This window comes from Heterocephalus glaber, unplaced genomic scaffold, assembly GCF_053883595.1.
Source record: "Heterocephalus glaber isolate CG9 unplaced genomic scaffold, H.glaber_assembly_v1.0 deba00001461, whole genome shotgun sequence".
NCBI lineage: Eukaryota > Metazoa > Chordata > Mammalia > Rodentia > Bathyergidae > Heterocephalus > Heterocephalus glaber.
Genome location: NW_028258308.1, coordinates 29,303,091 through 29,326,774, shown reverse-complemented (window position 1 = coordinate 29,326,774; position 23,684 = coordinate 29,303,091). Strand labels below are relative to the sequence as shown.

The window sequence follows — 23,684 nt, the reverse complement described above, 5'->3', positions numbered from 1 at the left end:
GTAACTGAATAGAACTCAAGGACCAGAGAGGACTTTAGTGATTATCTTCTGGAATAGATACCATATTCTAGAAGAAATTCATTTAATCATTTTCATTCAAATTCATATAATTATTTGCAACTATGCTAAAATGTGCAATTATGTGAAGAAAATTTGGAATCTGGTTTGTCTAGGTTTTGTGTATTAATGACTTGTAAAATATAATTGAGGGCACCCAGTCCTTGGAGCAATAGGCTAAAATAGTCTCGTGTGAATATGAAGACCCCTTCAGCATGAGCTAAGTTCCAGCTGTATTTAACAAGAAAGCAGCCTGGTAAAAAGAAAGGATACTTTCTTTTCTTCCCTCTCATCCTTTCTAATTTTTTCTATAAGAGATTTACTTTGACAAAAATCCTACTTTAATACTTTGAGAATGTGGACACATTTCCTTTTCATTTGGATCTTAAGAACTAACATAAGATAGATGTTCAATAAATCATTATTTATTTGGCCCTGGTAGCTCTTGCTTCACCTGCTGTGCTTGTCTATTATTGTTCTTTTTTTCTTTTTTTTGGCTTTTTGCACAAAAAGTTGGATTTATTGTTTCTGACAATCACATAGTAACAGTTAATTTGCTTAGGTTCCTAGAACCACAGATATGAAATACAATTTTTCCGTTCAATTAAATGTATATATTCAGAAAGTTTTAAAATAATGTTATGCATAAAATGAATACCTTAACAACCTAACTTTACCTTTATAAAACTTTGCATAAAATAAAAAATCAAGGCACACCAATTTTCATTTTGCTCTACCTTTTAGAATGCCATCTTTTGTTGCCTTTAAAAAATTTTTATCCATTCAAAAATATTGAAGTTTAACTGCCCAGTGTAAGACAGATGAAGCATTTCTGTGTCTGAACTAGGCACTGTCCTGACTGAAGCGAAGTCAGAACTCGATCAGAGTCCTGGTAGCCCTCCCAGTCATGCCTTTACACAGGGACAGAACCTCATCTTTGTTTGTCATCACACCTGCAATGTCTAAATGTGCCCACTTAGGATGAGTCACGAATTCCCCCAGGAACTTCACAGCTGTACATGCTCCTGCAGATCTATATTTTCCAACATTATTAACATCAGCAAGTTGGCAATCTACAGCTTTTCTTGTATAATATTCAGAGAGCCATCCTCCAGACATGGTGCCCTGTTTGATGCTGGCCTCAAATAGTTTATTCCACAGCCAGAATGAATTGGTAAAGACCCCAGTGGCACCTGGCCCCAGGACTACGTCCGTGGCACCTGTCAAGGTGGCAGCATTGATGATGAGCTTTGGGTTAAATGTATGTGCACAGCAGAGCACATCAGCCAGAATAAGCCTCCCCTCAGCATCAGTGTTATCCACCTGGATGGTCTTCCCGTTCTGGGCTCTAACCACATCTCCAGGCTTGTTGGCTCTGCCACTGGGCATATTTTCACAGAGAGGGGCCAAACCTATGATATTAATGGGCAGATTGAGCTTCGCAGCAGACACAATGGCTGAACATATGGTTGCAGCTCCCCCCACATCAGCCCTCATGAGGTCCATATTTGCAGGAGTCTTGATGGAGATGCCGCCACTTCCCAAAAAACACCAGGGGTGCTTCATTTGCATTGGGGCTGCCTCTGTAGTGGATTTCCAAGAAGACTGGAGGCTCATCGGAGCCTTTGGCTACACTCAAGAATGAGACCATTTCCTGTTCCTCAGTCCAACACTTGGGTCTGATATGGACCTCCATTTTACTACTAGCACCTCTGAGAGACTTCTCAGTAATTTCTGCAGATCTGGTTGGTGTCATCTCATTGGCTGGAGTCTCCATCAACTGGTGCGCCAAGTTCTGCCCTGAAGCAAAGAGGACTCCTTTCTGCCAGGCCTGCTGATCCTCACTTCCATGGAGCTTTGCCAACACCAACATTTCTTTCTCTACTTTAGGTCATTGTATTCATAGAGACCAAGCACTGCACCTTCCGCAGCAGCCTGAGCATCTCCACAGGGATCCACCTCCACAGAAGAGAGCTCCAGGTCTTGGACCTGCCCACAACCCTCTGTGACAGCAGCTCTGATGTTTTCTTTGCCTTCATGCCAGTTCTCCTGCTCATCCACTCCAGCTGTCCTCTTGCTGAGGCCAACCAACACCACTCTGGGGAAGTTCTGATGCAGACCAGAAGTTTCAGGTTTTGGTTGTCTTCAGAGGTGGTCCAGACATGTTCAAAATATCTCTCAGCTTTCCATTCACCAATTTATTGAAACTCTCTCCTGCACTTGTAAAATGTGGCATATCATCTTCTTTGTCTTTGGAATAGACTCGTAGAACAAGGCCCTTCATCATGTATGCAGTGCCGAAACCCTAGACCCAGAGATGCCTCACTCCCAGACGTTGGACTGTGACTCTGTCTATTATTTTTCAAAGTTCAGAAATTAGTATAAGATCTTAAAGTGTAGGGATGAAGGTCAAAAAGCAAACAGTATCAGTATCAGTATGCTTCACTAGCCAATTTAAAGTTTAAGAGAAATCTTTCACACCTGTTGTATTCCTTTACCTGTTGACAAAGAAATGTAAAGAAATCACCAAGTGTACAATTATAATGTTTTAGTTACAAAGGCCTAGGATTCTGTCTTAACCATTTTCCTCAAAGGTGAGACACAAACAATAGTCAGCATCCACAAATTAAAAGAAAAGAAGTTTGTTTTAGTTCAATTTGTAGAAGTTTCCAGAGTCAAGGGGCTCTGTGGCAGGGCCACATACCAGAGGACCACAGAAGAAGAAGTAGAGGGTGAAGGGAGATGAGGAGGGAGATAAACCCTTCCAGGCCAGAGTTCCAGTGACCCTAACTGCAAGTCAGCTAGAACCCCCCGTAAATCCTCAAGAAACCAAGTGCTTGAATAGTTCTTGGGTCAAGAGCCCATGCTGTTTTTCATGCATCATAAAAGAAAGGATAAGAAATCTTGAAATTATCAATAATTCTGGAAAGCTGTCTGTGTTGGTGGCTATCACAGAGCTGAACATCTTAATGTCCTCTAACTGGGAGCATAAATTGAGAGAGCAATACGGTACAAATTTGAAATGGAAATGATGGTTATGATTACCATCTGGCCATCCTTGTTACACAATGTAGCTCAGAATGCCACAGAACAAATCCTTTAGCCTGAGAAAAGCATTAAAATCAGGAGCAGCTGCTTGGGATGCATGCTCCCCTATTACAAAACCCAGTGTTCACATTCCCGAACCCTGGTTGCCATCCTCCCATCACCACCACTCCCTGTGTGGGTCTCCTCTCAGGTAAGCAGGTCCAGGAGGGCAGGCAGGTCAGCACCAATCTCTTGCTCCATGAGCAAGCCAGCCAGGGGTCAAAGGCCTTCCTTTTGTACTTGAAAAACAACGAATTCCAAAGTAGTACTGTACTGCTAAAGGGAGAAGCATGTGGACAAAGGAGCTCCACTCATTACCACAGCTCGGAGCCCTTAGGCTTTGTTTACCCCAAACTGTGATTGCCAAGGTGTTCCTTCAGCTATTCATCTTCCAAGGCCCTGAAAGATGAATTGACCTAATAGAGGAAGATGGGGTTGGTGGATTGCTGCCTGGACAGGAAGTTTCACAGAACCATACTGCCTTCTGCTGAGATTCTGTTACATTGAAGTGCCTGGAACCTTGGATGGTAGGTGGTTTTACAGTTAGTTCCTTTGAGGTGGTTTGTAACTGTTTCTTTGAAGCACTCATAGTACATTCCATTGTTTAAGAGGTGAACAGCAGGAGGCATAGCAAGTCCATGCCCATCCCTTCTTATCAGAAGTAACATTAAGATGATGAATATTCTAGCAGCCTTCTAGCCACAACTCCTTTGACTTCTGCACAGGACTGAACAAGTGAGAATAAAACCAGGAAGAAAAAATAAGAGCTGATGCATATGTAGATCTTGACTTCTATGATAAGCCAGAAAGAAGAGAAGTTAAGGAGTAGAATTATTCAAAAGCAGTCATCAATTTCTATTTTTTAAATTGAGCTACAACTTATTAACACTATAGCACAAAATTCACAATGATTATCCAGGTAGTCATTTTTTTTAAGTGCTCAGATGTCTAACAGTAACATTAACACGCTAACCTAGTTTCTGCTGGGGTTTCTAGTGAACTTGTAATTCTTTCCCTTTAAGGCAGATGTTGAGCAAGTTGATAAACAGAGGAAAGAATAATCTGCCTCTCCCTTGATGAAAGAGTTTTATGTGTTGGAGCAAGGCAAGAATCTAGCATTCAGTGAGAAAAAAGTTTCTGGGTAAGCCAATTTTTCTTTCATCTTTTTTGGTATTATAGGAATCTTGAAGCTAGTCATTTTTTAAAATACTTTAATTTTTAATTAATTTTAAATCATTTTATTGGTCATATTTCCCCCAATTAAATCAAACTCTGAACTTAAATTTAAAAGTCTGAAAATTTTTGAATGCTATAAGTTTTACAGATCGATACTATTTTTAATGTATAATCTTTATTCAAAACAACACTGAATTTTATCTTTTGACAGTGCTGGGGTTCAAGCCTATGGCTTTGTGTATGCAAGGCAAGCACCTACCACTGAGCTACATGGCCAGCCCTCAAAGTAATACTGACTTTTAAGTGGGTTTTTCCAAAGCCTGAGACATCAGGCCGATTTGAGGTATTTACTAAAAATGTAGCCTCACTTTACATCTAAATTTGAACTTTAGAGAATCTATGTTACACCAACTAATACTGAAGCCAGAAACCCTGGAACATAGTGTAGAAGCCCAAATTTAAGAGCCCCCAGGCAACAGGCCTAATGAATATCTATAGTGCCTAAAACTATAAAATCCAATCCATTCTTATTTTCTTTTTTCATTCTATCAATGTCACTTTAGTGGTGGGGACTCAGCATGAGCAACTCTATTTCAGAGATAAGCTTGCAACTGTTAAAGAGCAACAGTTACATGCTTAACATTAGAACCACATTCACCGAGTTTAAAACCCAGCATGGCTGTTTACTATCTGTGTGCCCTTGGTCAAGTTGCTTGACCTCCCTGTTGCTCCAGTTTTGTCATCTTTCACAATGAGAGTGACATATTTTTGGAATCTGCTAATACATTTTTCTGAAGGTTATCAGAATCAAGGAGGGATCAACAATGGAGGCCACATCACACTGCTGGTGTGAAGATCAAAAGAGCTAATACAATTGATGCTCATAATTCACCATTCTGTATTTGTGAACTTGCCTCTTACCAATATTTGTAAATTCCAGATGGGTTCTTGTGGCTCTTTTGTGGTCACTGTGAACATGTGCAGAGAAACAACAACAACAAAAAGACAAGTTTCCAGCTGTGATGGACCAAGGAGACTCTCTGCCTTCTTGTTTCAGCTCTCAGACTGTAAACATACAACCTTTTCACTGCCTAACTAATACACACTTTTCACATTTTTGTACTTTTTGGTGATTTCACTGTATAAAATGGCCCCAAGCATCATGCTCAGTGCTGTCTGGTGTTTCTAATTGCAGAAGGCTGTGACAGGCCTCATGGAGAAAATAGTGTACTTAGACAACTTTTGTTCAAGCATGAGTTATAGTGTGTTTGCCATGGGTTCAATGTTAATAAGCCAGCAGAATATATTAAATAAGGTATTTCTAAACAGAAAGGCACATAATCCAAGGTGCTTACTGGACCAGTTGATGAACATTCTGAACAGAGGCTCACAGGACCCTCACCCCAAATCTCCCATAGGAGTACTGGTTTGGTATCTCTGTCAACTCAGTGTTACTGTGACTCCATAGAACAGAACTACAGCCACTAATGAGAACTGACTGTACACAGGAAGTGCTTAAAAAAGGCTGCAGGCTCATAGCTACTACCTCCCAAATATTTAAGTGAGAAAATCTGAAAAAGTGAGTTTATATCAAAGCCAGATCCCACCTGTAGGGAGGCCGTACCAGGAGCCCAGGAGGAAGCAGGTGAGATAAGTATCTCCAAGGTCCTTTCAAGGAAGGAGCCGAGGAGCCAGCACAAAAGGAATTATTATGGATCAAGGCAGGTTCCATTGCTGGAAATCCCAGACATCTCAGGCCTTTCTCCAGGCAGTAATGCTACATTAGCCAGGGGTCAAAGGTTGCTGGGGGGAGAGGGTAGCATAATGCCACATCCTAGTCCCTGCTCCAGTTGAGTATCCAAATTGCAGAAGGGCTATACAAAAGTTGACAGAGGCAAATTCCTCAGCTTCATCTTAGAAATTCTGGTTCATATTTTCTTTAGCTGAAACCAGGCAGCTGTAGCCTTAAGCAGCTCTCAAGCCCAGTCTAGGGGCAGCATTTGAATAAAATAAAGAGTTCTTCCTTCAAAATAGAATGTAACAGGCCAGAGATTTAGTTCAGTGGTTCTGCCGCCTGCCTTGCAAACACAAGGTCCCGAGTTCAATAGCCGGTACCAAAAAAAAAAAAAAGTAGAATGCAACTTGACATGGTGTCACACACCTGTAATCTCAGCACTGGCGAGGCTGAAACAGGAGGATTGTGAATTTAAGTCCAATCTGGGCTACCTAACAAGACCTGGTCTCAAAAACAAGATGAAAGAAAACAAAACAAAAATAGTAGAGGTCTGAGTTCAAAACCTACATGGCCTTAGGCAGGTAACTGAAAGTCAGTGATCCTGTAAAGTGATGCTGTAACTCCAACCTTGGAACTTCATCTTTGAGAATAAACTTGAGAGTGTATATAAATTGTCAGATTTAATGTCTGGCATACCAGACATCCAGTATACATCAGGCTAGCCTTCCTTCTTAGTTTATCTTGACTGCTATTCCCATATTCTTCTTTTAGATGTGAACTTGGCTCCGCTCCAGGAGCTATTGGATTACTTCCAACATGGTGGAGGGTTGAGCTAATTACTCAGCATCTTCCTCCACCTCCAACTGGCTGGGCTCACCCCTGTGGTGCAGGAGAGACAGGAATTAGGGCACCCAGGCAAGGACTGTGAACACAGCCCAGTCTCCTTATTCCCACATATCTTCCAGGAAAGCTGCCCAGGCTGCGAGGTTGGTGAGGATGCGCACCTGAGAGGAATCATTCTTTTCTCTGATCTATTGTCAGTGTCCTTTAGCAACGTGATCTGGAGCACTGGAACTTGGGAGATGTTATCACAAACAACCATATGAAGAGTGTGGACACCAGGGCACAGGTGGTCATCGACTTCTGAGTTACATCTGCCACTAGCTGAGTCTTCCCCAGAATCATATGCAAGATCTCCTGTCTGTTTGCAACTGTTCAGGATTAGGACCTCGGGGCGGGGGGGGGCAACAACTCTGAGAGGGAAGATGAATTGTTCTCAGGAAATGGGCCCACTCAGCTTTTGTACCTCCATGCCCTCTGTCCCTACCACTTGCCTCAAAATTGCTTCCCTTGCAGGTCTTGGAGGTCCTCTTCTCTAACTCCTACCCAAAGTTCTCCAAAGTTCAAATTTCTTTCCAGTTTGCTTTGGGATACTCTCAACTGCTTCCATTCACTTTATTGTTGAATCTTGAGTAAGAGCTGACTGAACAGAAAGATCTCTTTTCAGAGCCGGGGATTTAGCTCAGTGGCACCACACCTATCTGGCAAGCACAAGGTACTGAGTTTGATCCCCAATACCAAAAAAAAAAAATCTCTTTTCTAGTCGCAAAGCCAAAACCTCCTGGTGATCTTATTAATTTCCCTTTGACATCTTGGTAGTTAACTTGTAAAGAGAAGTTAGCCCTCTGATGGAGTGAGATGAAGCCCCTGATGACTTCCCTTCTGTTCTCTTGACAAGGTTTGGCATCCAAAGCATCCAGAGTTTGTGGAAGTTCAATCCTGACCATTAGAAGGTGAGCATTACATGATCATTCATCAGAATGCTTTGAAGTTGACTGGAATTTTCCTAAACTTTCAAGTATGTTCCATGGCCATCTTCCATCCTGACTGAGGAATGAGGACAGTTCAATCGGATTGTGGAGAGTTGAAAGGCAATTCACAAACACAAGTATTATATTACCTGACATTGCCTGAATACTTAACACTGTTGTGTTTTGCATGAATGAATTCATTTCATTTTTTTTACAACCAAGAAGTGGTTATGAGGATATAGAGACATGGGGGTATTAAGTATTTTGAACAAGAGTTCAAAGTTTGAAAGCAACAGTGTCAAGATCAGAAACTAAGTGGAATGTCCCCAGAGGCAGGATTCACAGTTCCTGTGCTAGGTTTGACTTGTAACATTTTTCCAAGTCAAAAAGTCATTGAGTCTTAGGGTTCTTGAGACCCTAGACACCATAGAGAAGTGAAAGTACCAAGTTTTGGAGCACCCAGTCACCCAATCCCCACCCATGTTACTAGGCATCTGCTCCAGCCACAGACTTTTGCTTTTGTGTCTTATGGAGAGTGAGCTTCCATGTAAGCCTTCACTTGAAAGAGGGGATCTGAGGGAAGTGTGACTCAGCAGACTGTATTCTATTAGTCAGGGACTGTTTGGTTGGTGTTCCTAACTCTAGCACTCAGCAGGAAATCTGGCATGTGGTCCCTGTCTAACATCTGTTTGTTGAATGAGTGGATAATGTTCTCTCTCTCCCTCTCTCTGTCTTTCCCTCCCTCCCTCCCTCCCTCTTTTGAGATGAGGAAACTGTGTGACAGAGTGGCAGAGGCAGCAAGCATGGCATTCATCCAGGGAACTCAGAGGCCTCCTTGGAAAACTCTAGAGGTTGGGTAACAAAACCTCGAGTTCCAATACAACTCCAAATGTCTATGAGTCAGCAGCCAGGATGCCAGAAATGAGAGCCAGTTTTATATCAAAAGTGTCAATCACATCTCTTATCTCTTATCTCTTGTCTGTAGCAGGAGAATCCTGTGCTTTCTGCAGGGAGGGCACAGGGCAGATTGTCCCATGATCTCACTGGGAACTCCCCTGGGGAAAATGTAATATTAAACTCCCCTGTTAATTGTTAAGAAAGAAATAGACTTGTATAGATGGTTATTTTCAACTGATCAGGAATCCTGAATGACAAAGGGACCATTAAGAAAGTTTATCTACAATGTGAAAGAATCACAAAGGCCAAAAAGTAACTAAACTCCTGCTGGAAGGCCTCGCTGTTAGAGGAAGTAACACATGCAGAGATCCCACCAGTCAGATCATGGCCCTCAAACTGATCTGTAAAAGTCAAGCATATCAACAATAACCTGAAACAGAGATAAGTAGTATTTAATGAGAACATTGAGATAACTTGAGAAATTATCGCTTTTAAATAGAGTATTTGATTTTGGGGGGCATTAATTTGAAGAAGACATAGGAGATGGAACCTAGGGCCTCTGGAATGCTAGTCAAGCCCTTTAACACTGAGCTACACCCCCAGCCCCTAAACATAGTGTTTAAAATGAGAGTCTTTCTCCCTTACTTTTGGGCAAAGGCTCTTGTATTATCTTCCTGTGGCTGCTATAACAAATTACCCCAAATTCGGTGGCTTAAAATAATAAAAATGTATTGTCTCACAATTCTGGAGACCAGAAGACCCAAGTGAAAAACACTGGCTTACAGTCAGGGTGTCTTCAGGATGATGTGCCCTTAAGAGCCCTAGGGGATGGTCGATTCTTCCAGTATCTGGTGGCTGACATGATCCCTGACCTATGGCTGCATCGCTGTCATCTCTGCCTCCACCTTCATGATACAGTCTCATCTTCCATATTTCTACTCTCCCTCTGCCTCCCTTTTATACAGATACTTACGGTAGTGTTAAGAGCCCACCCCAAAATCCAGGATAATGTCATCTCAAGAACTTTAGTTTAACCACATCCTTTGCCATATAAGATAATATTTACAGGCTGTGAGGATTAAGATGTTACCTTTGGGGAACATGTTTCATCCAACTGTGGCTCCCAAAGGCCCAGAACAAACCACTGAGTGCTGGCCCAATGCATGACCCAAAAGCATCAAAGGAGCCTGAAAAAGAATCAAACACTACCACCCCCATTCATGTTCAGTGGTGAATGCTAGAGAGGCCAAGGATAGGAGTGATTGTGGAGAGAGGAGGAGAATAGAGGACTTTTCCCTCCAGGCCATGGAAGTTGCTGGGGAGTAAAGTAGAGCATGGTGACAGAATTTGTAACCTGATTTGCATCTTTACCGCGTTTGCAGAGCACAGACCTTAGTCTTCATTTTTTTCTGGCAAAAACCTTATGACAGATGCTGTGACCACTGGCCCAGGCAAGAAGAACCAAGAGAAAGAGAAGCAGGACTGCACTGAGGGTAAAGCTGCTCATGGACCACACAGTGAGCCATGGGAGACCCAGACAACATAGATGGCTTCGCAGGCATAGGGGGATCTGAAATCCAATGGAAGCTCCAACACCCAAATGAAGGAGGAATCATCATCAGGAGCCAGCCAAAGGACCAGCACTGTTTCACTAGAAAGGCCACAATCACAAATGCCCCAAGGGAAAGATGCTGAATGTGATGGAATATCTTTCACAGTCCACGTCCATTCCACTATCTGATTACATCTGTGCCAATCAAGAAAGATCTTCTGATCCTTCCCCTCCCTCTGCTTCACCCCGAGAAAAGTCTAAATCAGTGTTATGAGGCAGGAGTAGGAGGATAAGAAAATCTCAATGTCATATCTTGAGCCCCAGGCAGGCCCAGAACAGGAAGTGGAACACAGAACAATATTGTCTTGGCGGAAGTTTACAGTTTGGACACCTACATTGGGCAGGCCAATCAAAATTACTAAAGTAGTTAATTTCTGCAACAAGACTTATCTTAGGATTTAAAGAACCTGAAAGACTTTTTAGTGGTGAATGGTGAGAAAGACCTTAGACTTGCTTCAATATTCATCCAACCCTGGGGAAATGAACTCACTTTCACAACTACAGAATGGATTCTAATGCACTGGAGAGAGAAAATAAGGTGGTTTTCTGCATGCACCAATTATCAAGCCTAGTCCACAAACTACCATTTTGCATTTCTTTTTATTATTGATCTGTTTATTATTTAGGCTAGAATGGTGGATTTTGCCATTGTTCCTAAACCACAAGGCAAGTTTACCACAGGTATGTGTAATAGTCAGAGTTTCCTACATATTTTATTTTCAAAGATCAACAGCACAAATCACCTTCACAATGTATGTCCTTAATCCATGGGTTACAAGGATTGCTTGATCAGCAGAGGGGCCCCCCTGTTTTCACAATTAGCTGAATAGCTGACTTCACTCACTGCTTAAAGAGCTGCAGGATATTTGGCTCCCAAATGCCATCCAGACAGCAAATGTCATTTTAGAAACATCACTGTTCTCCAGCCTAGGTACAAAGTTCAGTGTTTTTCTCATTCTTCCAGGGTCTGAGAGTGCCCCTGCTTTTTTTCACCCTTTGTAGTTACTACAAATGTGATGATCTCTGAATTTATCTGCTCCTAATGTTAAGCTCCCTTCACAATTGAAGCTGTCAAAGAAAGGCAAGAATGGAATAAAAGAGCTTGAGTCTGGGCTTCCTCTTCTGTGTCTCTGCTTTGTAGAGCTAGGCAGTGAACCTGAAATGTGAATCAAGGTGATAAACAGAGTTACAGTTTCTCATAATCTCTGGGGGCCCTGGGTGCATCATCCTGCCCAGTTTCAGATGTTCTGCTCAGCTTAGCCCAGGACACAAAATAAACTCATGGAAATGGTGCTAGGTTGGACAGCAGGGACCTGTGACGTGGTCTTGGCTATGTACCTTATGTTTCCACATCATTTTTCATCCATGCTATGGGCATTTGTAGGCTTCATGACCCATTTAGCAAGATCATAAAAAGGAATAGATCACAGAAGTGCTTATATCCATATGCAATGGCAGAAAGTACAGTAGTTGGCTTTCTGTCATTTTAATGGAGGTACTGACTCTCCCATTAAGAATGATGGATTGAGCACTCTTAGTTCCTGTCTGTATCCTCAGTAAAGTGAGGGTAGAAGGTTTCAGGAAGGGCTTCAAAGTCATGGGGACAAACAGATTGGGATGAAACGTGATATAGCAAATGTCACACATGCATGTGTGTGTGCGTGTGTGTGTGATATTTTTACAAAGCAGGACAAATGATAAGTGACAGCATATTCTAAACATTTGAATTCTAAGTCATCAGGAAGAGAAGATGAGAAACAACTCAGTTTACATTTAGAACCTTGAAAAGCCCCAGGAATACACAACATGGGTGTCTTAGGAAGTGAGTGTAACTGGGACCTTAAAGGAGCTGTTACAAAGGCTATTTTCATGGGGTTCAGATGCACAGGTCCCTTCCTCAAGTCTGCACTGATAGGCAAGTGCCCCTCCCTTGTTCCCTGAAGAAGATTGGGGGCTTATTGTCTAAGGAGGACAAAAGCATGATCCATAGGCCCAGGGTGCCAGAGCCAGCTGAGGGCAGGAGTACTGGGATCAAAATAGGAGCTTTATCTGAAACATCCCCAACCTACATTCCCAACTCTAGTCCTGAACTGGAGAAATCTGGGGTTACATCCTCCAGACAGGACATGGAAGATGCTTCTCTGGGAAATAGAATCAGTCTGAGAAAAGATACAGAAAGATACGAGTCTTGGAGTTGCCTCTGGAAATGCTCGGTGCCACCACAGAGGCAGGCCCACCCCGAGTACTGTACATGGTTACAAATATGGGTTTTGTGGCCGAATCACCCCGGTGCAGACAGGCAGGTCTGCCCATGGCCTACCGAGGTCCTGAGTCTCACAGAACACACCAAATCAGCCCACTGCAGACAGGCAGGTCTGTGCATGCCCTACCGAGGTCCTGAGTCACGCGGAAGACACCGAAACACCCCGCTGCAGACAGGCAGCCACCTGGTTCCACACTACAAAGACGCAGAGGACACCAGACCACCAGACCAAGGTACTGAGTCCCGCTGTTCCCGGGCCCAGAGGGAGGGGCTTCTGAGCCACCATCCCACTACTCCTGGTCCAGAGGAAGGGGCTTCCCGGCCACCATCCCTCCCACTGCTCCCAGCCCACAGGAAAGGGCTTTTCGGTCACCATCCCTACTGCTGCTCCCGGCGCCTGTCCCACCTCACCCAGCTCAGAGGAGGTAATCCATGCAGGTGCTAACAGCCCCCCGCCCCAGTCGAAATGAGAAAACACGTAAATAAATCTCAAAACTAGACTTCCAGATCACCTACAGCAACCCCAAAGGGAAATGAGATGGAACACTCTGATACTCAACCACCTGGACCCACTGAACTGGCAACAAAAGGGGATCTGGAAAAAAGGAAATCAGAAATAATTTCTCAGATAACAGGAGAAATTGTGCCTGCACTGCAAGACATGATTAATAAATCTAGAGAGGAGCTCAGGAACATGATGGAATCCCAACATAAGAAACAAATGGAATCCATAAAACAGATGCAAATAGATTTCCAGGACATGAAAAATTCTACTGAAAGTCTACACAGCAGAATGAACCAGTGTAAGGACAGAATTTCAGATATAGAAGATAAGATTGCAATTAGTGACCAGGAAAAGAAAAATTGCTTCAAAATTATCAGGGAACATGAGAAATCAATCCAGCAGCTGCTAGATGATGCAAAGAAGAATAACATAAGACTGATTGGGCTCAATGAAGAAACAGGAGAGAGTGGAGATGACATAAAAAAATCTCTTCACAGAAGTAATGGCAGAAAACTTCCCAAGCAGGGGAAAAGAGCTTGACATACATATAAGTGAGGCATATAGGACTCCAAATAGCCTTGATCAAAAAAAATCTACACATAGGCATATAATTGTTAAGATTCCAGAAATACAACAGAAGAACAAAGTTCTCCAAACAGTCAGAGAAAAGAAACAAATCACATACAAAGGAAAGCCCATCAGAATCACAGCAGACTTCTCAACACAAACCATCAAGGCAAGAAGAGCTTGGAGTGACATATTCCAAGCCCTAAAACAAAACAGCCTCCAACCCAGATTGATGTACCCTGAAAAACTATTTTTCAAAATGGATGGGGAAATAAGATACTTTCATGACAAAGAGCACCTTAGGAACTTCGTGAATAATAAACCAGCACTTCAAAGAATTTTACATAATATCCTAGGAACAGACATTGAGGATCACAACTCCAGGAAGCAAAGCAGAATGAACCCTTCTGGCATTACAAGAAATTAAATGGAAAGGGGGAGAACCCAACAAAAACAAAAAGTCATGGCAATGACAAGTCAATATGTTTCAGTTATAACCATCAATGTTAATGGTCTCAATTCACCAATCAAAAGAAATAGACTGGCAGAATGGGTCAAGAAGCAAAATCCAACAATATGCTGCATACAAGAAACACACTTAATTCAAAAGGAAACTCATAGACCAAAAGTTAAAGGGTGGAAAACAATACTGCATGTGACAAGAACCCCCCAAAAAAGCAGGAGGAGCTATCCTCTTGGCAGATCAAGTAGATTTCAAACCAACACTGATTAAGAGAGACGAAGAAAGACACTACATTCTTGTAAAGGGAAGAATACAAGAGGAAGAGATGACAATCATAAATATCTATGCACCAAACACTAGTGCGCCCAACTATATAAAAGAAATACTAATGGACATGAAAAGCCATATATCCACTAATACAATTGTAGTGGGGGACCTCAACACCCCACTGTCACAAATAGATAGATCAACTAGACTAAAAATAAGTAATGAAATACAAGAACTCAATTGAACTCTTGAACAAATGAACTGAACAGATGTTTACAGAGTGTTCCACTCCACAAAATCAGAATACACATTCTTCTCAGCTGCACATGGGTCATTCTCCAAAATAGACCACATACTCACACATAGAACATGTTTAAGTAAGTGCAAAGGAATTGAAGTTATCCCCTGTATATTATCAGACCATAGTGCGATGAAATTGGAGATCCATAGCAAAAGAAACTCAAAAAATTTCATAAACACGTGGAAATTGAACAACACACTTTTGAATAACCAATGGGTCACAGAGGAAATTAAAGAAGAAATCAGACAGTTCCTTCAATTAAATGACAATGACAATACAACATATCGGAATCTATGGGACACAATGAAAGCAGCCTTATGAGGGAAATTCATAGCAGTGAATATTCATATTAGGAAAACAGAAGGAGCCCAATTAAACAACTTGATACTGAACCTCAAGCTTCTAGAAAAAGAAGAGCAGGACAACCCCAAAGCTCATACGAGGGAGGAAATTATAAAGATCAGAGGAGAAATCAATGCAATGGAGACTAAGAGAATGATACAAAAAATCAATGAAGCCAAGAGTTGGTTCTTCGGAAGGATCAAGAAAATTGACAAACCCTTAGCCAAACTTGTCAGAAAAAGGAAAGAAAAGGCCCAAATCCATGCAATTAGGAATGAAAAACGTGAACTTACAACAGACTCAGCAGAAATCCAGAGGATCATCAATACCTACTTCCAGAACCTATACGCCAATAAGATGGACAACACAGAAGAAATGGACAGATTCCTAGATACATATGAATTACCAAAGTTGAAAGAAGAAGACCTAAAAATTCTGAACAACCCAATATCAACCAATGAAATTGAAAATGTAATTAAAAACTTACCATCTAAGAAAAGCCCAGGCCCTGATGGCTTCACTGCTGAATTCTACAAGACATTTAGAGAGAAACTGCTGCCACTACTGTTTAAACTCTTCAATGAAATTGAAAGGGAAGCAATACTCCCAAATTCATTCCTGGAAGCAAGCATCACCTTGATCCCCAAAGCAGAGAAAGACCCAACTGAAAAACAGAACTATAGGCCAATCTCAGTAATGAACACAGATGCAAAAATCCTTAATAAGATACTGGCAAACAGAATGCAGAAGATCATCAAGAAGTTCATACACCCTGATCAAGTGGGATTCATCCCAGGGATGCAGGGATGGTTCAATATACAAAAATCAATCAATGTAATACACTATATCAATAGAGCCAAGGACAAAAACCATATGATTATCTCCATAGATGCAGAAAAAGCATTTGACAAAATCCAACATGCATTTATGATAAAAACCCTACAAAAAATTGGAATAGATGGTCTCTACTTCAAACTGATAGAAGCCATCTATGAAAACCCAACAGCCAATATCATACTAAATGGTCACAAACTGAAATCCTTCACACTCAAATCAGGAACAAGACAAGGATGTCCACTATCACCACTCTTGTTCAATATAGTTCTGGAAACATTAGCCACGGCAATTAGACAAGAGAAAGAAATAAAAGGAATAAAGATAGGTAATGAAGAAGTCAAATTGTCATTCTTTGCAGATGACATGATACTCTATATAGAAGACCCCAAGAACTCCACCAAAAGTCTTCTAGACTTAATAACCAAATTCAGTCAAGTGGCTGGTTACAAGGTCAACTCACAAAAGTCAATAGCTTTCCTCTACACAAATGACAGACTCACCAAGAGAGAAATAGGGCAAATAATTCCTTTCACAATAGCATCCGAAAAACTGAAATACCTAAGAATCATCCTAATGAAAAAAATCAAAGACCTCTTCTCTCAAAACTATGGCACTTTGAAAAGAGAGATTGAAGATGATATCAGAAAATGGACAGACAGCCCCTGCTCCTGGGTAGGATTAATATAGTGAAAATGGCCATACTTCCAAAACTGCTATATAGATTCAATGCAATTCCAATTGAGATCCTAGCAGCGAACTTCATAGACCTTGAGAAAACAATCCAAAAATTCATTTGGAACAAGAAGAGACCCAGAATAGCAAAAGCAATTCGAGGTAACAGAGACATGGCAGGGGGTATCACGATCCCCAACCTGCAACTCTACTACAAAGCTACTGTGATAAAAACAGCATGGTACTGGCAAAGAAACAGACCTGAGGACCAGTGGAACAGATTAGAAGATGCAGAAACAATCCCAGACACACTCAGCTATCTCATCTTCGATAAAGGAGCCAAACACCCTCACTGGAGGAAAGATAGCCTCTTTAATAAATGGTGCTGGAAAAATTGGGCTTCAACTTGGCAAAGATTAAAACTAGACCTGTATCTCTCACCATGCACTAAACTAAAATCAAATGGATGAAAGATCTAAATATTAAAATAGAAACTCTGAACCGGTTGGAACAGAGATTAGGTAGAACCCTTGAAGACATCGGTGTAGGAAAAGATTTTATGAACAAAACCTCAGTTGCCCATGAACTAGCACAAACAATCAACAAGTGGGATCTCTTCTTATTAAAAGGCTTCTGCACAGCAAGAGAAACCACCAGCAGTGTGAAGAGACAACCTACAATGTGGGAAAAAATCTTCACCTGCTCTTCCTCAGACAAAGGTCTACTATCTCGTATCTATAAAGAACTTAAAAAGATCAGACCTCTCACATTTAAAGACCCAATCCAAAAATGGCCATCTGAAATGAACAGACATTTCTCAGACAAAGAAGTAGAAATAGCAAATAAATACATGAAAAAATGTTCAACATCACTGGTCATTGGAGAGATGCAAATGAAAACAATGCTGAGATTCCACCTCACTCCAGAAAGAATGGCTGCTATCATGAAATCAACCAATAAGAAATGCTGGTGGAGCTGTGGGGAAAGAGGAACCCTCCTCCCCTGCTGGTGGGAGTGTAGACTGGTGCAAGCACTGTGGAAATCAGTATGGAGATACCTCAAAGAACTAGGACTGGAAATCCCATTTGGCCCTGATATTCCACTGCTGGGGATCTTCCCCAAAGAATTAAAAGAATCATACCACAGTGATATATGTGCATCCATGTTCATAGCAGCACAGTTTGTGATAGCTAAAACTTGGAAACAGCCCAAATGCCCATCAACTGGAGACTAGATAAAGAAAATGTGGTTTTTTTATAAAATGGAGTAATACTGAGCCATAAAAAATGAGAAATTAGAGACATTTATAGCTAAGTGGATGCACATTGAGGCAATACTCTTAAGTGAAATAAATAGGACACACATGAATAAATACCAAATAGTTTCTCTGGTGTGAGAAACTGAAAGTGTAAATAAGGACTAAATGTATAATAGGTAATGTGAAATAGGAAGAAAAGGGGCAAAGGGGAAGGAAGTGGGAGGGATAGGGGAAAGGACAGAAGGGAATGGGATTAATATGAGAAAATGGAAAAATAGGAACAAAATCTTTGTAAATAGGGCTGGAGGGGTTGAAGGGAGGGCTGGGCAAGGATGAAAAATAAGAACCAAGAGAGATTATGTAAAGGTGCAAATTTCCAATGATGAATGTCATTATATTGTATACCTAAAATGTACAATGATTAGAATAAATGATCGATAATGCAAAATAGGAAGAAAAGGTCCAAAGGGGTATGGGTAGTGGGAGGGGCAGGGGAAAGGAAAGAAGGGAAAGGAAAAATGATTAAAAATTCAAAAAAATAGAAATAAAGTCTTTGTAAATAGGGAAGGGTGGAGGGCATGAAGGGAGGGCTAGGAATGGGGAAAAAATAAGAACCAAGATGCATTATGTAATGGTACAATTCCCAATGAGAAATGTAATTGTTTTGTATACCTACAATGTACCAATAAAAGAATTTAATACATTTAAAAAAGAAATATGGGGTTTTTTGTCCTCCTTTTTCCCAGGAGCAAATAACCAAGGACACAGGACATCTGACCCAAGTCTCAGATAAGAAAGGCAGATTCCAGAACTGTACAACAGAAAAAGAGCAACTTGGAAAAAACAGAGACTCTACAAGGGTAGGAGAATTATCCTCCATTCCATCAAAGAAAAAAAAAGACCCAAACAAACAATAAAGCAAACCAGAAACCTTACTGTCATTATTATTACTTAAAACAAGAGCAGACTTAAGGAAGGAAAGAATAATCATGTAGTGAGCATCCCAGACAGCTCAGCCATAAACAGTTCAGGCAGCTCTCCAATGGTTGTGTCACAAATGGAAAATATTTTAAAATGATTGAATCTCTACTAAACATGGACAGACCTTTTCCTTCGACTTTATCCCCTAAACAATACAGGATAACAACTATTTATGTAGGATTTACATGGTATTAGGTAACATAAGTAATCTACAGACGATTTAATGTATATACAGAATATAGTAGTGTCCCTGCAAATACATTTTCTATAAGGGACTTGAACATCTGCAAATTTCAGTATCTGTGTTGGGAAACAACTTTCTGGAGATATTAAGGAACAAGTGTGTTTGCATAGTCATCATGAAAGTGAGCAGGATAGGCAATGACACCTAAGACCTCATTTCCCTTGTGGAATGGTAAGAATCAATACTTACAACTGAATGCAAAGCTCCATCATAAAAAAAAGAAAAATAAAAAGAGACAGAGACATCAGTACAAAAGAAATAAGGGAAATATGGGCCAGGGATTTGGTTCAGTGGTGCCGCCACCTGCCTCCTTGCCTCGCAAGCACAAGGTCCTGAGTTCGATCCCTGGTACCAAAAAAAAAAAGAAAAGAAAAAAGAAATAGGGGAAATAGTTGAAAATGGAGAATAAAGAAAGAGGACAGCTAGGAGCATAAATGTGGAGCTGATAGACTCATTTTTGGCAATGAGTTTTGAGGAAATATTTGACTTTTTTAGCTGCATTTCATTTTTGTACTAAAAATTTGAATTATGAATGAGCTTATGCTGTAGAATCAAAGTGCCTGGCTTAGATGCTACTGCTTTTCACTGGCTCCCCACAAGACCTAGGACAAGCTACATAAACTCTGGGCACCTCAGTTCAGTTCCTCGTGTTTAGATGAGACAATAATGGCATTACCTTATACAATTATTGTTAGGACTCAATGAAATAACTCATGGAAAGCATGTGCTCAATAAATATTATTTATTGTTGTGTTTGTTTTTTCACCCCCACAGATTTTATTTAAGTGGTCCAGGCTGCAACCTAGATAAAAAGTCTTAAAAGTTGCTCAGATGAATCTAAGATGCAACAAAGGTAAAAAACCTGTGACCTGCAGCTGAGAAGAAGTCTCCACTCTGTTCTGCCTGGAGAACATCACTATTGCTACAGTAGAGCTAGCTCCTGACATCCCACTTAGCCCTGCCCTGTCCAGATGATAAAGACATGAAGCATTCACACCACACTTTCACAAGAAAGGGGTCCCCAGCCTGAGGTGCCATTGGGAAGTGGCAGAACCTTTTGGGGGGAGGCTACACAGTGAGATGTCTTCAGGCCATTGCAGGAGTGCCCTTGAAGGGGTCAGTGGCACCTGGGCTCTTTCCTCTTTCTCTCTTTCACTTTTTGGCCAGGAGGTAGGGAGCTTTGCCCCACCACGTGCTCCCTCTGTGATGTGTTTTGCGGCCCAAAAGCAAGAGGGCTAGTCAATCATGGATGGAAACCAGACACCAAAATAAACCTTTTCTCTTTATAAATTGAATATCTCAGATATTTGTAACAGTAACAGAAAGCTAACAGACTACCTTTCTGAGAAGTTGGCATAAACAGAAGTTTTCTAAATTGAACCCCATTTCCTCACTGAATTATATTTGACTTCAGGGATAAAGTTCCACAGAAGAACTGACTCTGAGACCTGCTAAAACTTAAGAGTAAGAATATAACAAAAAAAATTCAAACTACACAATTTAAAAACAAACAATATTATGAAAGAATATGAATAAACTCTAAAATTTTCATTGGGTTCAGCTGTTTACATCTTTAGCATACTTAGGTTGAACTGATATTAAAGGCTTTGGTGGATATCAATTAATTTTATCTTTAGGGATTTATAGTTCTGCCCCAAATTTCCAGGTTTAAAAATGACTTTATTCCAACACAACTCAAAGTAGCCTAAGCAAAAAGAATTTTTCAGGTTCAGGTAGCCAGGAAGGCTTTGGCCATAACTGACGGAGTAAATAGAAGAGCCCAAAGGACTAGCCTGGGAGGCCAGTTGGAATTCATGGCACTAATTTATGTGCCAGAGTCCACTCTGTGTGAAGGACATAGCAAAGAGAATGTCATTAACAACAATCAGAGAGAGAGACAGAGAGAGGGAGAGATAAACAGAGAGAGAGAGAGGGAGAGATAAACATATAGTATGCAAAAATAAAAATAACCAAGTCAAAGGCTAGAGATTTGAGTGAGTAAAGGTAAGAGGCATAATGGGCTAGGGGAAAGCCTCTCTAGTGAAGTGACACTGGGTAGAGGCCTACAGGAAATGAGGGACTAGCTGTGCCTTAGTCCTGGTGGACAGAACCATATACTTGAAGTCCTCAAGCTGGAAATGTGCATATTTTCTTCAAGTGACAGTCAGAAAGTTGATAAGCTTTCAGGAGGAGATGCACAGCAGGTGATAGGGAGTTGTAAGCCCTGGTAAGACTTTGGATTTGGGGATTGTAGCTGGGGGTTATATGATGGGAATCCTTTGGAGATTTGAGCAGCAGAGTGACAGGATGGAAATAATGTTTCAAAACTCTCTTTGTCAATCAAATAACAACGAAAGGACCTCTTTGCTGTATTAAAAATAGACAAATTGGATCAAAGCAGGAAACAGGGAGGTCAAATAAAACACTGTAATTTTCCAGTACAGATGCTCTGCTATTTGACTGTCAAATGAAGATTGTGATAGAGGAGCTGGTGACATGTCATCCTAGCATCAGAGTCTGCTTCTATTTCAAAAGTGTAGATGAAAGGACTCCCTGGCAGCTTCCTCATGGTGCACAAATAGAAAGCAGAGTTGTGGTTGACACCACATTACCGGGTTCTGTTTCTCCCATGAATCTGCACACATGCATCTACCTTTCATCTCTGCTGCCTGTTGCTTGGCTTCATTCCAAGTCTCTACACGTCAAGTAATAACATGGTGCCCAAGAGCCCCAAATTCACAACATCCTATTTAGCGACCATGGAGGCTTACTTCATATTTATACATCAGACTTTGATAAGGGCCAGTTTGGGGTTCCCATCTTTGAATCAATCACTATTATCCAGAAGATGTGGTGTAATCACTGGTCACACCTGAAGTACTTGCTTAGCCCTGGGCCCAGGGCAACAAGGCATGTTTCCAGAGTTGAGGATTAGAAAAACCTTCCTAAGCCAGAAAAACAAACAAACAAAAAACCCAGTTACTACAGTTGAATCCCCTAGCTACAACCCAAATTGGTCTCTCTTTAATATCAATTCTCTTTCCCTGAACCCTGAAGGTTCTACATTTTCCTCAAATCCCAGAACAGCTTGAGACATTGAGTACTCACCTCAAAGGAATATTGCTCTTTCAGTATCAAACAGTAAGAGACCAAATTAAAATCACCATGATTCTAAACCTGGCTTCAGGATCCAGGTTATCTGGTCACTCAAAACCAGATGGAGTAGAAGAGGGGAAAGAGGGCAAAATCTCTTCAATAAATTGCTTGAAAAGTCCTTCACCCCAGCCCAGCTTAGTTCTTGAAGGGGAGTGTTCCTTAAATGCTTTAGCAAAAAGCTGGAAGGAGAAGAGTTTCCAATCAGTTCTTTGAACATGTTGAGTTGTTTTAGAGCAAGGTATGCCTGTGTTTCCCATCTTCCCCAGGACTTTCTGCCCTCTTTATCAGTTAAGGATTCTTAGCCCTAGATGAGCTCCACTTCTAGGCTTTATGTACTTTGGAAAAACCTCCCTGCTGAATAACTGAGAAAATAGCCCATAGTCTCCAAGCATTTACATGTTATGACAACACAGGATCTGGAAATGTATGTTTAGGAAATATCAGGAGGCCTTGTGTGCCATAGCACCAGCTGCCAGTCCACATGAATAGTGTCACTTTTTGTCACTGTCGTCAAAGTCTCATCACTGATCCCACCATGGCTGCCATCTTTATCCTCCCTTCTAGAACACCTGCTCCCATGGTCCCCGAGAAAGAACTGCTTTGTGTTGAGTTTCTCCTACTCCAAACCATCAAGGGCTGTTTATAGTAAATATTGCACACTAGTGAGGCTTTATTGATTTTTTTTCCAGATATCCCTCCAGCACCTCCTGCCCTGCTCCCATTTTTGTTCTTCTGCCACCTGGCAGCAGCAAATGTGGCTCCTCTTGCTTTTCTGCATACCGGAGGCAATGATAACATTTACCATGGCAGTTAGACAACCGTCCTGCAGTCTTCCCAGCTCTGTCACTCAGACTGTGCTGAGATCCAAGGAGAGCCAGAATCCAGGAAGGGCTCCTCCCTGGGCATGCCCACGGAAGTGTTCAGTTCTGACCCAAATTCTACTTGTGATGCTGGATGGAAGACTCCGGGTTGGCCATCTGGAACATGGTAATCAGGGGACCCCTAGAAGTTTCCAAAAGTTGAGTAAGCTTGCTCCTAGGCATTCAATGAAAGGTTAGATTTCTTCTCAGGAGACAGTTACAAAGGAGATTAATATATCAGGCTACATTGGATGAACTGACTCCAAGACAGAGGTCCTATATCCAAAGGGAACAAGAACAATCCTTGAAAGTACAAGAAGAAAATATTATAACTTTTATGTATTTTAAAATATAATTTTGTATATATTTTGAGATAAATATATTAGTACAGAAGTATATCATTTCAAAAGGAATAAATGGAGACTAAGTGTATAGGTCAATGGTAGGGAGGCCCTGGGTTCAATCCCCAGCACTAAAATATATATGTCTATATTCATAAATACACAAATAAAAATGAGAATTGCACCTGACTAGAAATACCTGCTGAAATGATTTTTATTGCCAAAGATAACTGGTCAAAATAATTTGAAGAC

General features: G+C 41.2%; 1 pseudogene; it reads right to left on the bottom strand.

The window, feature by feature from the left end:
- Nucleotides 1-900: 900 nt before the first annotated feature.
- Nucleotides 901-23,684, bottom strand: part of LOC101701249 (cytosol aminopeptidase pseudogene) — an 80,296-nt pseudogene continuing 57,512 nt past the window's right edge.